The sequence below is a fragment of the Stenella coeruleoalba genome, assembly GCF_951394435.1.
Source record: "Stenella coeruleoalba genome assembly, chromosome: 9".
In the NCBI taxonomy this organism is placed as follows: domain Eukaryota; kingdom Metazoa; phylum Chordata; class Mammalia; order Artiodactyla; family Delphinidae; genus Stenella; species Stenella coeruleoalba.
Genome location: NC_137155.1, coordinates 6966690 through 6984712, shown reverse-complemented (window position 1 = coordinate 6984712; position 18023 = coordinate 6966690).

The following is an 18023-nucleotide window of genomic DNA, read 5'->3' as shown; positions in this document are numbered from 1 at the left end:
ATAGAAAAAGTGTAGAAGAGGTAAGATGGAGCAAGTCTAAAGTTTACGCATACGATAAATAAATTAAATAAAATAAATAAATAAATAAAATAAATAAATAAAAGATGAAAACGTATTTTATTCTCTTAGCAGATGATCTGAGAGTCCTTCATAGGGAGACACTTAGTCTTTGGGAGAAAATTCCTGGGTGAACTTGTTTAGGGTCAGAGTTGGGACACCCAGAAACCTGACTATTGGCAGAACTGGTCTGCACTAGAGAAGAATAATTTTTTCCAAGTGGGAGGAGATACTTAGAGAGGAAGGGGGGACAGCTGAGTGGAGCTGGTCAGAGGTAGATGGCTCTGAGATAAACTGCAGTGTGGGCTGCAAACGTACGGGACACACTGTGGGGAAAGCAGTGTCGAGCCCCACTTTGCTCTTAGGGACTTGCGACGTCAGAAGAGAGAGCATATGTGTGGTCATGGCATGAGGAATTGCATCCAGGAACTCACAGAAACAGTGAGAAGGCTCTGGACCAGCGTGGGCCATGAGGTTGGGGCTTGGTGAGTGGAGTCAGCTCTCGGAGGGTCCTGGGGACCTAGTGGGCGGCAGGGTTCCTCTTGATCATAGCGGAGAAGACTGGACAGGAACTGGTGGCTGTGATACAAAACACTAAGTCCTGGATGGAGAAACTACCTGCTGGGCCAGGTAAGGCATTCTGTCCCTCACAGAACCAGCTGAGCCAGGAAAGCACTCGGGGACACAGGTCGGGTGGAGTCTTGAGGGTGGGGTGCCTGGGCTGCAATGCCCAGGGTCAGTTATGGGCTGAATGTTTGTGCCTCCCACATTCATATGTCGAAGTCCTAACCCTGAATGTGATGGTATTAGGAGGTGGGGCCTTTGGGAAGGGATAAGAGTTAAGAGAGGTCATGAGGATGGGGCCCCTGTGATGGGATGGGTGTCCTTATAAGAAGAGGAAGAGACACCAGAGCTCTCTCTTTGCCATGTGAGGACACAGGGAGAACATGGCGTATGCCAGCCAGGAAGAGGGCTTTTGCCAGGAACTGAATCTGCCGGCATGTTGACCTTGGATTTCCAGCCTCAGAATGGTGAGAAATCAGTGTCTGTTGTTTAGGCCACCCCGTCTGTGATGAGTTGTTATGGTGACCTGAGCTGATGAACACAGGGTCTGATTCTAGGGAAGGAGGGTAGGATGATGTCTTCATCTGGTTCCGTCCACATCTGATCCAAACTGTCCGTTTGGAGAAAGAAGGATTGAGACTCATCGAATGCAAAGTTCTTCACACAGCAGACTAACATTTAAGACTTTTTGAGTTCAAACATCTTAGTTAGAAGATGTGTAGCGGCCAGTGTCAGCACATCAGAGACCACTGACCGGTACCATCAGATTAACTGGTGTGGGAGAAACGTTCCCTTGAAATTCGTTAATTTAACTTGGGTTCAACTTTGTCAGGTTGCTTTTCTTTAAGAGAGAACTATAAATGTTCCTCTCACCTGCTTTTAAACCATGTTTTGGAGATGCTAACACTCATCAGTGATTGCCCCAGCTCCTGTCCTCCTGGCCTCCGTTCAGCCAGGTTCCCACTCCTCTGCTGTTCCCGCCACTTGTGCAGGGCCCTGCCTGTCAGAAGGTTTCTGGGCAGAGGGCTGGCTGTTGCTTACACATTAGAGCCTGTTCTCCTAATTCCTCTGCTCTTTTCAGAGAGCAAAGAAACCACTTTGATTAAAGATTTAACTTCCAAAAGTATTTAAAACAGTTAAAGGCAACAGACTTTGGCAGAAGAATGCAATGGTCTCAGCTTTTTATGCTCTATTTATACAAATAAATGACAGTCTGGAAAAGGTATATTGATGTGTTTCTTTTGGGCAGTTGGTGCACGAGGATGTGCCTTTAAGAGAGACCATCGTTCAGTGTGTTTTAACTGCTGGGCTCCACTGTGAAATCTGTGGCTAAATAATGACAATTTTATTAAACTCATTATCGGTATACTTTGAGAAATGATTGCTGAAAAACACATGCTTCACAATTCAAACCAAACCAGACCAAAACGCCTCCAGGGGCAGCAGCTTGGTCTCCGGCAAGCTTCGAAATGCGCGTGCATGTGCATCGCAGGGGATTGTTGGGGTGTGGGCGTCCTGTACTCTAACCTCATCTGGGACTGCCCCTTAGTGTCTCAGGCTGGCCGGGAGTGCCAGGTGTTTGCTGCAGGCTGGAACAGCTCCTTGTGATACCGGGGCCCGCCACGTGGAGACAGAGCCATTGCCCAGAGCAGCCGCTTGGGTAGGGGAGTTCAAAGAACAGGTGAGCTGCACGGGGCTTCGAGGTCCTGCCTCCCATTTGGGGCTGGGAAGAGGCTGAAGTGGCCCCATGCGAGAGGGAAGGAGGGAGGAAAGCCGCCTGCAACCTGCGGGCCGTGTAGGAAATAATATGTGTACTTTGAGGCCCAGCACAGGCCATTGCTTTCCCTCTGAGCAGAAAAGGAGTCCCAGGGTTTTAGAGCTGGAAGGAGCCTGCTTTTAGGTCCAGGCACCGTCCTGAAGGGATTCCAAAGAGTCAGAAAAGGGGAGCAGTGAGAAGGGCCTCCCGGTGCCTGGCGGGCACACAGAGGGGCTCTGTCCTGCGACCCCTCCACCCACCGGGCCCTCATGGTTGTCAAAACACAGGAGCATTCCTCAGCTAACACAGCACACAAAGGCGAGCCCTGGGCCTGGAGCAAGTCGCTCGCACATGTTATTAGTCCAGTCAAAGCCGTAACCCGCCCCCCACCCCCACCCCCGGATGCTGCTCTGCCCCACCTCTCTGCCCCTCCAACGGTCCAACTTGAGCTATAACCGTCTCGCAAGTCCAAGACAGGCCCATTTTCCTTCCTTTGTAGAGTGAACTTCTCAGTTCACTGCAGTATTAATTGTTCATTGCGGAAATTTTGCTTAGAATTGAAGTCAAAGAACAGACATTTAAAAAAATCATGGGGACTTCCCTGGTGGCGCAGTGGTTAAGAATCCGCCTGCCAATGCAGGGGACACGGGTTCGAGCCCTGGTCCGGGAAGATCCAACATGCCGCGGAGCAACGAAGCCCATGAGCCACAACTACTGAGCCTGCGCTCTAGAGCCCACAAGCCACAACTACTGAGCCCACGTGTAGTTGCAACTACTGAGTCTGCACTCTAGAGCCTGCGAGCCACAACTACTGAGCCTGCTCACCACAACTACTGAAGCCCACATGCCTAGAGCCCGTGCTCCACAATAAGAGAAGCCACTGCAACGAGAAGCCCACACAACGCAATGAAGAGTAGCCCCTGCTCTCCACAACTAGAGAAGCCTGCGTGCAGCAACAAAGACCCAATGCAGCCAAAAAAAAAAAAAAAAATCATATATAATACCTATATTCACAAGCAAATATCGAATACATGTATATGAAGTATGTATATATGTATAAATCTGTACATATATATCAAGTGTACATGTATTTGAGTGGGGTGGGTTAGTATTTTGTCAACACTTTATTGGAAACACAACACACAATTCAGTTTAAGCAACAGTTATCACGTGACTGCCCAGACTGTGCGACCACCACCCTGATTTGGGGATCCCCAGCCTGTTGCTTTTCTTTGTAGCTTACTATCTAAATATGTATCCCTAGCAGTTCAGTTTAGCTTATTTCTGAACTGTATGTGAATAACCCCTCCCATTCGTATACGTGTGCTTCTGGGGTCTTTTGCTCTGTTTTCTTTTGTGGATGAATGTATCATGTCCTTCATGTGGTTCACACATCTTCAAGGCTGCAGCGTATGCCTTGGCACAGATATGTTGCTTTTTATTTACCCATTTTACATGGGCATTCGGGTTCTTTCCAGCACTGAACTTTTAGAAGCAACTCTACTATGGTTGGAGATCAGGGTTCCAGTGACCCATGTGCCTGGAATTTTTTGTCTCAGCTGTGTGTGCCTTTGATGAGGGGGGTTGTGTCATAAGGTATCCAAAGAAGGCGACGAAAACTGCTTTTCAGACGGTTGCAGCAGTATTTTGGGGCGTGTTCTATATCCTCCCAACAAGTGCTGCTGTCAGACACCCAGTAGGTTTCTACGAGGATCTCCCTATTTTGCGCCCAGAAACACCTGTCAGGTGGCGGATATTGAGTAATGTTTGTCGAGTGACTGTTAAAAAAAGAAGTTGGATCAGATGACCTTTAACTTCTCTCACAGCTCTATTTATTGTGAATGTAATTAGATATGCAATTACTTATCTAAATCTTATATGAGTATATATCTTACATAATTACAGTATAGCTATACATTAGTAACTGGACTGTACGTACCATATTTAACTACATATGGTGCTATTTGTTAATTAATTATATATTCGTTATTTGTCAATTATACATATTGGCAATATAATTAGTTATTTTAGGTAACTAAAGTATTTTAGTTAGTATGGACAATTTATTTTAACCCTCTGTGTGCTGTTCTTCATTTGTAGAGTGGAATAATAATCCCTGCCGTGTAAAGTTGTTCTAAGAATTGAACGAGCGACCAGACAGGTTTCTGGTACACAGTAGAATTTTAACAAATGTTCACTTCCTTCCTCCTTTCCTTAAATAGTAATTGCAGATACCACTGAAATGTCTGCTTATCCGAGTGTTCTGATTATTGAAGTTTAGATAAGGGCATTCCTCTTATCGTTCATGTGCTCCAAACCACCATAATCTGGGGGATTGAATAATCTAATTAAAATACTCTTTTTATTTTAGAAAAGCTACCTTAATCCTTCAATTCTTCCATTTTCAAAATCATTTTTCTTTTATGTGTCTCACCAAACAACCCATAAGTCATCAGTCCTTTCTTAGATTGAACATTTGGAGAGGCTGATTTTTAAAATGTGTGAACATTCCAGGATCATGACACCCAAGAATTCTTAATAGCCAGGACTGCAGACCCCTGGCGTGCGGATTTCCTGAGCAGTACTGCAGGCCTGCAGGCCAGATGGAAAGAGCTGAATTTTGCTTTTTATACACCATCTTAAAATGCTTGAAGATTAGCTGGCTTTGCTTGATTCTAATCCTGTTTTAAACAGAGCTATTATGACCTGAAATACTTTTAAGACAAATGATATAATTATTTACTTCTATCTTTGATATATAATTTTGAGCAGTTAAATATGACCTTTTTGGAATCTTATTTAAAAAGATGGACTGGCTTATATTAGCTACAAGTAGAAAATTCAACTTTTTCCAAGAGCAACACATAAATTTTTTTAGTCATACTTTACCCATATTAAACATGTGGTTACTGCATTACTAAAAAATATCAAAATAATTTATGACTTTTAGAAAATCCACAATGTTGGTCCTAATTAAAGAAAAAGGGCGAGGGTTGGTGGATGAAGTGGTTTTTTTATAGTTATTTTTCTTTGTATATTTTTAGTGTGTTTTATTATAGAAAACTTGCAAATAGAAAAGCAAAACGTGGTCCTTGAGTCTTAGAATACTATTTTGTTTCTCATTTCAAATTTTGAAGATTTTTGGCATCAACGTAGTTTTGTTTTGAAACTAAATCATTTAAAAATAAAGTCATCCATATTTTTAATAAGCCATTTCAAAGAACGGATCAATTAATATAACTCTCTGCTTCTCCGCGTATTTTTTCTTTCTCCTACGGTGGAATTAGTGTTTGGAAAAATGGAAAGATGGTCTTGGCAGGTTGAGAGAAGCAGTATTTGGGAGGAGCTGTGCCCAAGGCCATCCAATTCTGGAGCATGTGGCTGGGGAAGAGACAGCCCTGGTGGAAGTCCTAAAGAACTGGTTAACGCAGGTGCAGCACCAGATGTCTCCCACCAGGTAGATCAGAAACCCAGTGGGCATCTGTACCAGGTGAGGACACACCACCAACTGTCAGTTCTCATTTGAACCATCGGTGGACACTCGAATCTGCCGGATGCCTGGGACACCAGCCCCACTGTGGCCGACGCCTGCTCTTCTGGTCAGCCCCCTGCTGCCTCTTACTCCATCGCCCAAGGCTGGTCCCCCACCAGGACTGTTCTCAGTCCTTACACTCACGCGGGATCATCTCATCAACTCTCAAAGCTGCATCCCTCCCCTACCGATCACGTGCGACCCGAAGTTTACTTCTGGCCCAGTCTCTTTACTGACTCCGAGTCCCTGAGGCATCTTCACGTTTCCTGGCTACCTCATTGGACAAACTACGTACCCTCGCTCTGTATGTGCACGCTCTTCACACAGTGTGCTCATTTCAGGCAAGACTCCACGCAGCAGTCTAGGCTAGACTAATTAGTCTTGTGTGTCTACTTGGACTCTGTCATCAACTTATCCAATTAGTCACTAGTTTTGTTCTGTTGATTTTATTTCCTAGATCCTCCTCAAGACCATCCACTCTTCTCCATCCCAACCCTGTGCCTTAGTTCAGACTATTCTCATCATGTCTTACTTCTTATTTAAAAGAACTGCTTAACTGGGTTTTCTCCCTCTTACCCTAATTCACAATGGATAATTCAACCAGAGATCCTCCTAAAACATAAATCCAACCCTTTTTACTCTAATTAAAATGGTTCAGTGGCGGGCTTCCCTGGTGGCGCAGTGGTTGAGAGTCCGCCCGCCGATGCAGGGGACACAGGTTCGTGCCCCGGTCCGGGAAGATCCCACGTGCCGCGGAGCGGCTGGGCCCGTGAGCCATGGCCGCTGAGCCTGCGCGTCCGGAGCCTGTGTTCCGCAACGGGAGAGGCCACAACAGCGAGAGGCCTGCGTACCGCAAAAAAAAAAAAAAAAAAAAAAAAATGGTTCAGTGGCACTCTGTCTCATTTAAGAGAAGCTCAAACTTCTTAACATAATGACTAAAGAAAATGCGTTGGTCAGACTTGGGCTTTTTCCGTCTGGGCAGGAGCTGGTCTCTGATGCTGAATTTCGCAGACCTGGGTTAACGAACATGGTACCTGCCTGCACGTCTGGGCTCTGAGTGTCGGAATTCACACAGCTGACTTTCTCATGAAAGAGCCGTTGAGCTGAGTTCACGGGCACATCCTCTGCCCATATGGAATTTTGCACTAAGAAGTTCAATGATATTTCTTGTAAAACCATGGTGGAATGTATTGCTTACTACAAGTAGTAATAAATCCCTGTGTGAGTTCCATTCCAGGAAATATTTAGTCTCTATAATTGGAGGCATCTGTTTTCTGTTGTAAAAAATTTAAATCTGCGTAACCTGGGGTCTACTTTGGCTTTAAGGGCCAGAAAACTTGGAACCAGATATATTAGCCAAGAATTGTAAACTGCTTAGCTCTGCTATCAGTCTATGGATGCCTTTTGCTTCCTTTAAATGGATTCTTTTCCTTAACCCCTGGAAGCCATTCCTGACTTGTTTGTTCTCTAAAAACCTAAAAGACTTCTTGGGGTGGGAGGACTCAGAACTCCATCAACGCTCAATAAGATGGCTTTTTTTTTTTTTTTTTTTGCTGTACGCGGGCCTCTCACTGTTGTGGCCTCTCCCGTTGCGGAGCACAGGCTCCGGACGCGCAGGCTCAGCGGCCATGGCTCACGGGCCCAGCCGCTCCGCGGCATGTGGGATCTTCCCGGACCGGGGCACGAACCCACGTCCCCTGCATCGGCAGGCGGACTCTCAACCACTGCGCCACCAGGGAAGCCCAATAAGATGGCGTTTATATCTTGGGTATTACCTTCTAGCCTTTACCCACATGTTTTTCCAAAGTTGCAGTTTTTACTTAACATGAGAAAAATCAATAAATTCTGTCCATTTCATTGTCTCTCTGGAGCTTCTCTGTTTCCATTATTTCCACCTTATTCAGACTCCATACTTTCTGGCCAGGATAACTGCAATCTTCTTTTCGTACCTTTGCATCCGGATTTTCTCCTATCAATCCAGCTTCCAAATTACCAGCTGAGCAATCTTTCTAAATCCATGTGGTGGGTCAGCTGTCTGCTTAGCAAGGTTTTTTACTTATGCCTATACGTGTGCCTGTTTGCATGTTACTTACTTAGGGAAGCGGACTGTTACGTTAAGCCTGGAATTTGCTTATGGAGGTGGTGATAGTATTCAAAGATTCAAATGTTTCCAAAGATTCTAGAAACCTCCTGGAAGAGATGAGTTGGGGACTCCAATCCCTCCTCTCTGAGAGTCTGTGTATAACAGGATTTTAAGGGAAACTTTCCCTATTGCCTTGGCATCCAGATAGAGACAGACCCCCGGAGGCTGAACACAGCAGATAAAACTCTGTGTATGGTATGACCTGCTTTAAGAGTCTTAGCTCACCATCTTCTTCCAGGAGAGATAAGAAAGTCAGGAGCAATTATTTTGGAGAGAATTATTGGTGTGTTGTCCATTTTGTCTCCCTCCACGGAAAAATGGGGGTATTTCTTCACGCTTCCAAACTGCCAACTGAGTGAGGGGTACGTAGCTCAAGTCACTGGGAGAGCTGAACGGGTGACCCCAGGAATTGAGAGCAGTTAAGGTTTCATACCCGATCTAAACACCTGGGAACATCTAAAGGTGAGAGACCGGCTGGAGCACTGACGAGAAGATTGTAGTTGGAGAACGGTACCTTCCCATGGATGGCGGGGTGAAGGTGTGTTTCCGTGGGTGAGATGCAGAGTCAGGGTTGATCATTTTGACAGGGATCTGACCAAAGAGGGTGGGTATTTACCTGCTTTTCTCTTTCTGGGCACCAGGGAGGTTGCACTGACCCCATACCATTGAGGTTGGACGTGGCTAAGTGACTTGCTTTGGCTATTAAAACGTGAGCATAAATGATGTGGCTCACTTCCAGGCAGAAGTTTCAAGGGCCAGTGGACAATTTGCCTCTTTCTCTGTGGTGATGGCTGTCAAGGAGCTGTTGCTGGCTGCTCTTTCAGCCTGGGACCTGGCCTGTGGAAGACGCAGAACAGAGCCCCCAGGCAACCCGCCAGTGTCAAGGAGCAAAGCAGGAACAAGAAAACCACGGAGATGTTGGGGGTTGTTATGCAGCTAACCTAGCCCATCCTGACTGATAAAGTCTCTACAGAGTCAAGGTGGCCCCACAGAGCAAACATGTGAATGTGGATGGCCTGGAGCCAGAGGTGAGATCATGTCCCATCTCAGGAAACAGCTGGTTAGCACCCCTTGTGGTGGAGGTTCCGAGGAACCCACAAAAATCCGTCTTGAGAGATGACACACGGCCATCATCATGGTCAAAGGGCCCAGTCTCAACTGTGTCACTAAGTAAGACCTTTCAATCTTTGTCTCTTCTCCTCCACTAACTCCTCCATGGAGACACCTGAGGCAAGAGTGAGAAACAGGGGAGGAAGAGGAGAAGGGCAAGGTGGGTGTCTTAGTTTGCTTGGGCTGCCATGACTATATACCACAGACCAGGTGGCTTAGACGACAATTCTCTCACAGTCCTGGAGGCAAGTCTAAGACCAAAGTGCTGGCAGTGTTGGTTCCTCCTGAGACCTCTCTCCTTGGCTTGCAGATGGCCGTCTTCTCGCTGTATCTTCACATGGCCTTTCCTCTATGGGTAGAGAGAGCCCTGGTGTCTCTTCTTCGTCTAATAATGACAACAGTCCTACTGGGTCAAGGCCCATCTTTATGGTCTCATTTAACATTGATTGCCTCTCTAAAGGCCCTATATCCAAATACAGTCACATTGAGGGTTAGGGCTTCCGTCTGTGAATGTTCATTCCGTAACAGTGGGTACAAAGGCAAGACGTTGACCCCGTCCCTTTTCTCAAGCCAAATTCAGACCAAGCTGGAGAGAACACAGCCTGAGAGGAGACCAGACTGGACTTTTTAAATACCTGCTTGGACCTACTAAATACAATTTATTATATGAGTTGACTACAGAAGATTTGGAAACCAAAGGAGATGAACCACACACCCTTAATCCAGCTCAGCTGGTGGCAAACATGAAGCTGAGGCAGAGTCCAGGACCAAAGTGGTACCTGGTGAGGGAAGTGGCAGCCTCCAGAGCCATCTAGCCATCTTCCATGTGCTCTGGGAAGGGGCAGTCTGAGTGACTGTGCCAACCAGGAACCTAGGAGCCCAGTGTACTTCTGATGAGCAGCTGCCTTGGCCGAATATCCCTGGTGGACCATCCCCTGTCCTCCCACTTTAAAGAATTCTTGAAGCTGGGAAGTGTCTGCACTGACTCGAATGGCTTTGGCCTCCGCTGGAGGCTTGGCCTCAGCCACATGGTCCTGAATATGACAGAGAGTGATGGGCCAGTGCTCAGAGTGGGGGGCACGCTGTGGACTGAGGATCATCTCAGGTAGAGGCCACAGTGCGATGCATCATAGTCAGGTGCTGAAAACACTTTCTCTGGTAATTTCTTTATGCTCAGGATGCTATGTATAGTCGGGGAAGAGGATCAGTGACTAGAAGATGACAAGGAAGTAAGGTAAGTGCTCCTCTGCAGGTGCCTAGAAACATCTACAACAGCTTAGAGGAGGAACTGGCCAGCTCTTCCTGGCAGTGGGAACTGGCGTCAGGGGTGTTAGGAGCAAGCCAAGAAGGAACTAAGGAAGATCTTCCCAACACGGCATGGGCCGGAATAGTGTCCTACATACATGTAGGACACTCAGGGGACAACTGAAGAGAGTGAGCCTGGACACATAATGGTGCCAGGTTATGATGAGCCTCAAACTCTAGGCTAAAGGGAGGTTAGGTTTGACATAGATACACTACCATGTGTAAAACAGACAGCTAGTGGAAACTTGCTGTATAGTACGGGGAACTCAGCTCCGTGTTCTGCGATGACCTAGATGGGTGGGGTGGAGGGGGAGGGAGGTCCAAGAGGGAGGGCATATGTGTATATGTATAGGTGATTCACTTCACTGTACAGCAGAAACTAACAAAACAATTATACTCCTATAAAAAGAAAAGACTTTGGACAATGAGGAAAAGGTTGTCAGCAGGGAATTCCATGGTCAGCTGGGTTTGGGTTGTCACCTCATGAGTGTAAGGTCACACAGATCAAGTGACTATGAGCCAGTGCACAGAGAAAAGACAGGGCTCTGATTAGCCAGTCAAACTGTGGTAGACCTCACATATCAAGGGAGCAACCACTGATAAATTTTTGTAAGGTGGAAGAGTCTGCCATTCCAAATGGCCTTTGACATCCCTTTGAGGGATCTGACCCAGGATGGTGGACTGAGCACCCATCTTCACCACCTGTCTCCCTCTGTCTCTTTAAGAGGGGGTGAGGGAATGAGGATACCAGATGGGGGTGGGTTACCATCAATGGGGAAACTCTAGTACACTTCTGGAAGATGGAAACTGCTGAAGGAGTGCTGCCTGGTGCAGTGGGGTGGAGGAATCCAGCTCGGGCTGAGACCAGGGTGGTTGCAGCAGGAAGGTGAAGGTGCTGACCCGACAAGCAGAGCCCTAGAGAAGCAGAGGAGTGGGAGGCAGGAAGACTACCGCTCAAGGAGGGGAGCTGATGCAGGCCCAGGGGCAGAAGGGTGGATGTGGCCCCTTCCCCTACCAGGTGCATACCCCCTCGACACTGGCCAGTCAAAGGATCATTTTCTAAATAAATTGAACACCTTCTGTGCAGAGCTGGAGCAGCTGCTACGGAGATTGACATTCTAAAGCAACGCCCTGCTCATTTTGGTATTTACTTAACCCTCTAAGTCACTCCACCTAAAGTGGCCTTGCCAGTTGACAAGCGCAGCTCACATACACGGGGTTTCTGATTCTCTCTGGTTCTTAGATGTGAACAGACCCTTGAGGAAAATCTGAAGCATGAATCTGATAGACAATATGAACAGAGGTTATTCAGGGAAAGAGAAAAGAATTACCAACAACACAGAGCCTCTCAGGACTGCATCCATAAGGCAAAGGCAGGATGCTATAGAAAAGGAAACAACAGAGAATAAGAAATATTCTTGGAAATTAAAAATAATACGTTGCCAAAGAATATAATTCAATAAAACTGTTGGCAGATAAAGTCAAGAAATATTTTGGCAAGTAGAACACAAAATTAATTAATCTATCCCCTTGTCCATCACCATCATTACGACCACCACCATCATCACCACCATCATCATCACCACCATCACCTCTACCACCATCATCACCACCACAATCACCACCATCATCACCATCACCACCACCACCATCACCACCATCACCTCCACCACCATCACCACCATTATCATCGCTATCATCACCACCACTACCAACTATAACACCTATTTATTGGGCACTTACTATGTTTCAAGGACCATTTCCAGTACTTCTCATGTTTTAACTTATTTAAAGCCCATTAATACTCTATGCTGAAATTTCAGAACACCAGGAATGAAGAAAAACTGGTAAAATCTTCCAGAAAAATAAAAACAGTGACACAAATAAACAAGAATATTACTGGCATCAGACTTTTCAGTTTTTAATGTTAGAAGGCAGTGAATAATGCTTTCAAAATTCTGAGGAAAATTCATTTCAAATTTTATACTAAGAGAAGCCATCAGTCAAACGTGAGGGTAGAATAAAACCTTTTAAATATTTAAGGACTCAACACTTTTTCTGGAAGCCCCTTGAAGATACATCCCAAAGTGGCATTAGAGGAGATTGGTTCCAGGAAGTAGGAGCCCAGAAGGAGCAATGGCTCCTGAAAGGTGGTCTCCAGGAACACAGGACACTCGTGGAATAGATCATGGGCTTGATGGGTTGTAAGAATCTGGAAATAGAATAAAGGCACCCAGGGAAAGATAAAAGAAAGGCAGTTTTACATCAGGTATTCAAGATTCTGCATTAAAAAGTCATGAACCGGGCTTCCCTGGTGGCGCAGTGGTTGAGAGTCCGCCTGCCGATGCAGGGGACACGGGTTCGTGCCCTGGTCCGGGAAGATCCCATATGCCGCGGAGCGGCTGGGCCTGTGAGCCATGGCCGCTGAGCCTGCGTGTTCGGAGCCTGTGCTCCGCAACGGGAGAGGCCACAACAGTGAGAGGCCCGTGTACCGCAAAAAAAAAAAAAAAAAAAAAAAAGTCATGAACCAATCCAAATACAAATGTGGAGTCAGTGTGTCTGAAGGGAAAAAACTAAAATGGATTCCAAGTGAAACCAAGTGGGATCCTGTGGGGTCCTCCCAGGTACAAAAGCCCTCCTATATCCCTGGTCTCTTGTCTGTAGAAAAGCTATAGTCTCCCAGGCCATCCCTGAGCCACAAAAGAGCAAGATCAATCAGTTAATGATTAGGACAACAGAGCTCACAGAATCTTTAGTTTCTCCCTGAAGGACACAGATAACAGTGTCTGATGCACATTCCCGAGTTGTTTTGCAGATACCAAAACCCCCACCAGAGGGAAAAAGCTAACTGCAAAAAATGGGAAGAAGACCTAAATAGACATCTCTCCAAAGAAGACATACAGAGGGCCAAGAGGCACATGAGAAGCTGCTCAACATCACTAATTATTAGAGAAGTGCAAATGAAAACTACAACAAGGTATCACCTCACACAGGCTAGAACGGGCATCATCAGAAAATCTACAAACAACAAATGCTGGAGAGGGTGTGGAGAAAAGGGAACCCTCTTGCACTGTTGGTGGGAAAGTGAATTGATACAGCCACTATGGAGAACAGTATGGAGGTTCCTTAAGAAACTAAAAATAGAGTTAGAATATGACCCAGCAATCACACTACTGGGCATATACCCAGAGAAAACCATAATTCAAAAAGACACATGCACCCCAATGTTCACTGCAACACTATTCACAGTAACCAGGTCATGGAAGCAACCTAAATGCCCACTGATAGATGAATGGATAAAGAAGATGTGGTACATATATACAATGGAATATTACTCAGCCATAAAAAGGAACGAAATTGGGTCATTCGTAGAGACGTGGATGGACCTAGAGACTATCACACAGAGTGAAGTAAGTCAGAAAGAGAAAAACAAATATCATATATTAATGCATATATGTGGAATCTAGAAACATGGTACAGATGAACCGATTTCCAAGGCAGAAATAGACACAGATGTAGAGAGTAAATGTATGGACAACAAGGGGGGAAAGCACAGGGGTGGTGGGTGGGGGTGGTGGGATGAATTGGGAGATTGGGATTGACATGTATACACTAATATGTATAAAATAGATAACTAATAAGAACCTGCTGTATAAAAAAATAAATAAAATTAAAAAAAAAAAACAACTCTTGTCCCCTGATTGGCAATGGGAAGTTGGTTCTCTGGGACTCGAGTCCACCTTCGCCCCTAGAATTGCCAGCTTCCTCAATAAAGCTATCTTTCCTTTTTCCCAACAGTTGTGTCTCAGTACTAGATCCTTGAGCTACGAGCAACAGAACCTGAGTTTGGTAACATAAGAAGTCGAGAGCATCAGAGACTAGAACGTTTTAGCTGTTGCATAGCTGTCAAGCAGGATGTCCTCATGTTGGAATCCTCCTTCCTGGCTCTATGTAGTGCTGTGTTGGAGCCCCTCGTATAACCCTCCAACACTGGTTGCTAAATATTGGGGAGTTATTTGAGCCACGATCTCTGGCAACAGTTTTGGAAGTATTTGTGCCACCGAAACTGGCACATGCTACAGATCAGGACCTTTTGTTGGGGGTAGGGTAGTGTAAGAATCTGACTTAGCAGCATACCACTGACGCTATGTCTTCCTTTTTTCTTTTTAAATTCATTTACTCCTACTTTTTTTTTTTTTTTTTTTTTTTTTTTTTGCGGTGCGCGGGCCTCACTGTTGTGGCCTCTACCGTTGCGGAGCACAGGCTCCAGACGCGCAGGCTCAGCGGCCATGGCTCACGGGTACAGCCGCTCCACGGCATGTGGGATCTTCCCGGACCGGGGCACGAACCTGTGTCCCCTGCATCGGCAGGCGGACTCTCAACCACTGCGCCACCAGGGAAGCCCTACTCCTACTTTTTGATGAAACATATCTGTAGTTTATTTTAGAGGATGCAAGGTAGGTAAAAATATGGGGTCCTTGCACATAATAATAGATAATTTGGCTGGGTAGAGAATTCTAAATTAAACAGTAATCTTCCTCAGAATTCTGAAGGCATCATTCCATATTCTTCTACTTCCCAGTGTTGCTGTTGAGAATTGTGAAGTGTCTCTGTTTCTTAATCTTTCTCATGTGATCTGTTTTGTTTTTTTTAAATTTTTCCCTCTTTGGAAGTTTTTAAGGAGCTTCTCTTTTCCTAGTACTCTGAAATTTTACAAGCTATGCGATTGTATGCAGTGTTGGTGAGCCTATAAATCCGGTCATGTGTGTCCTTTAATTCTGGGAATTTTTCCTGCATCATTTATTTGGTATAGTTCCACCAAATAAATAAAACCTTTATTTTCCTTTTCATTATAATTTTCTCCATTTTTTGTCTCTGGAGGTTTAGTTGATTGAATGTTGCTAACTCCCAGATAATCTTCTGGTTTTCTTGTCATTTCCCCCCTTCTAATTTCCTTTTTCTTTTCTACCTTCTGTTATTTTCTATCATGCTACTCAGTTCTTCACTTCACTATCATATTTTCAATTTCAGAGGGCTCTTTTTTGTTCTCTGATTACTGTTGAAAAGCACACACCAGGGGCTTTTACTGAGCCCAGAGAAATAGTTGATAAACCCGGGAAGGAAGCATACATGGTATATCTTCTAAGTAAGAGAAATCTTGCTTTCAGAGACCACTGAATAAGGAGATTATTCTCTTCCTGCCAAAAGCTGGGATCTCCATGCACCCCTCCTGCCACTACAGGTGTCCTGATGCAGGAGCAGGGCTGTGGGTATCTATGGGGTGCGCTTGGCAGAAGGGGGATTCCCCCTCAGTTGTAGTGTTGCTTGGCTCTGTACGATCACAACTTGGGAACAATGACAGCTAGAGCTAGAGAAGTATTTTTAGTGAGAACATAGTCATGTGGGAACTTTGAGTAAATGCAGATTAAAACCAAGAATTCAGGGGCTTCCCTGGTGGCACAGTGGCTGATGCAGGGGACACGGTTTCACGCCCCGGTCCGGGAAGATCCCACATGCCGCAGAGCGGCTGGGCCCGTGAGCCATGGCCGCTGAGCCTGCGCGTCCGGAGCCTGTGCTCCACAACGGGAGAGGCCACAACAGTGAGAGGCCCGCGTACCACAACCCCCCCCCCCAAGAATTCAACAGTAATTAACCCAGAAGTCATTGTAAAGAAAAGAACTAATATTTTGCTAAAAAAGAGGCAGTACATAGAAGAAACATAGACAGAAGCATAACCAAGTGTCAAGAGGAAATCATCTCTACTATTGAAGCCAGCTAAGGAGGGTTTGGGGTTAACCTCAGAATTGCATCACGTCTTTTTTTTTTTTTTTTTTTAAGTTTGGGTTATATACGTAGTGTTAAACAATAACATGGGTGGTAAACCAATCGATTACACAATTCACAGTGAACTATATCAAGCCTAGCCTAGTTCTTTTTATTTATTTATTTTTAACTTATTTATTTAATTTTGGCTGTGTTGGGTCTTCGTTGCTGCAAGCGGACTTTCTCTATTTGTGGCAAGCGGGGGCTACTTTTGGTCGCGGTGCACGATCTTCTCATTGCGGTTGACTTCTCTTGTTGCAAAGCACGGGCTCTAGGTGTGTGGGCTTCAGTAGTTGTGGCATGCCAGCTCAGTAGTTGTGGTTCGCGGGTTCTAGGGCGCAGGCTCAGTAGTGGCGCACGGGATTAGTTGCTCTGTGGCATGTGGGATCTTCCCGGACCAGGGCTTGAACCCGTGTCCCCTGCATTGGCAGGAGGATTCTTAACCACTGTGCCACCAGGGAAGCCCTGCATCATGTCTTAATCAGAACATTTGAAAGGGACAGCCATGAGGAATTAACTACACAAATCATTCTACAACGTGAGTTCATTTTCAAAGAATTTTTTTGTTGCTTTCATAAAGTTGCAATTAATTAATATCAACATTCTTATTGAATTTCTTCTTACTAAGCCATACACTCTGTGTTATATAAATATACAGTCTCACATTAAATATATATGTACTATAGGGCTTCCCTGGTGGCGCAGTGGTTGAGAGTCCACCTGCTGATGCAGGGGCCATGGGTTCGTGCCCCGGTCCGGGAAGATCCCACATGCCACGGAGCGGCTGGGCCCGTGAGCTATGGCCACTGAGCCTGCGCGTCCGGAGCCTGTGCTCCGCAACGGGAGAGACCACAACAGTGAGAGGCCCGCGTACTGCCAAAATAAAAAAAAATAAAGAAAAAGACAGCTTTGCCAGAGAAGAAAAGGTGAACAGAGCTGGTCAGGGAAAGAGACCCCTCAGCGAGGAATAAAGGGCACCCCCAGAACCAGTGCTTCCTCGAGTCTTGGCCACAATCTGGCTGTCGGGGCAGTTTAAAATATGAGGGCATCCGAGCTCAAGATTTTCCTGTAAAATCCGCTGGCTGACAGCAGCTCAGCATTGGGTTTAAATATTCTTTCTCTGTACAGGGCTGTAAGAAACTGCAGAGCAGGGAAGTGATACAGATGTTGTCAGATGGAAAATCCACGACTATTATAGCAGACAATGTACAGAATTAAAAAAAGAAAAAATTTAATATAATGAAATCAGGCTAAGGAAAGCAGAGAGAATGCACCTTCAACCAAAAACACATGTCATAGGTGATTGTGTGTTTTTCTACATGGAATTCCATTTATTTATTTTTGCATCATTGGCGCTATTTAGCCCTATGATATTTGGACATTATCTTTAGTTTCTTTTAATATTTACCCCCAAAATGAACCAGGAAAGTAGAAACAACTTTTTAAAAGCTAGACACAGCTGTTTGCAGTTCTGATGGTCACGAGCCCTGTGGAGGGCAGAGCAGCGCACATTCTCTGCCTCTTCCCTGTCACAGTGGTGGAAGCCAGCTTGGGAACCCCACACAGGGGCTGCTTTCCTAGCTGCCCCACACCTGGGCCAGCGCCTTCCTGGTTTGGCCCGGCCCTTCTGGGGCAGGGGCCTGAGTCTGTTCCTGCTCAGACAGGAAGAAGAGAGCCAGATCTGGCCTTTGTCCACACTTTCCTGGGGTCAGACGCCCAGGAGCGCTCCCCCG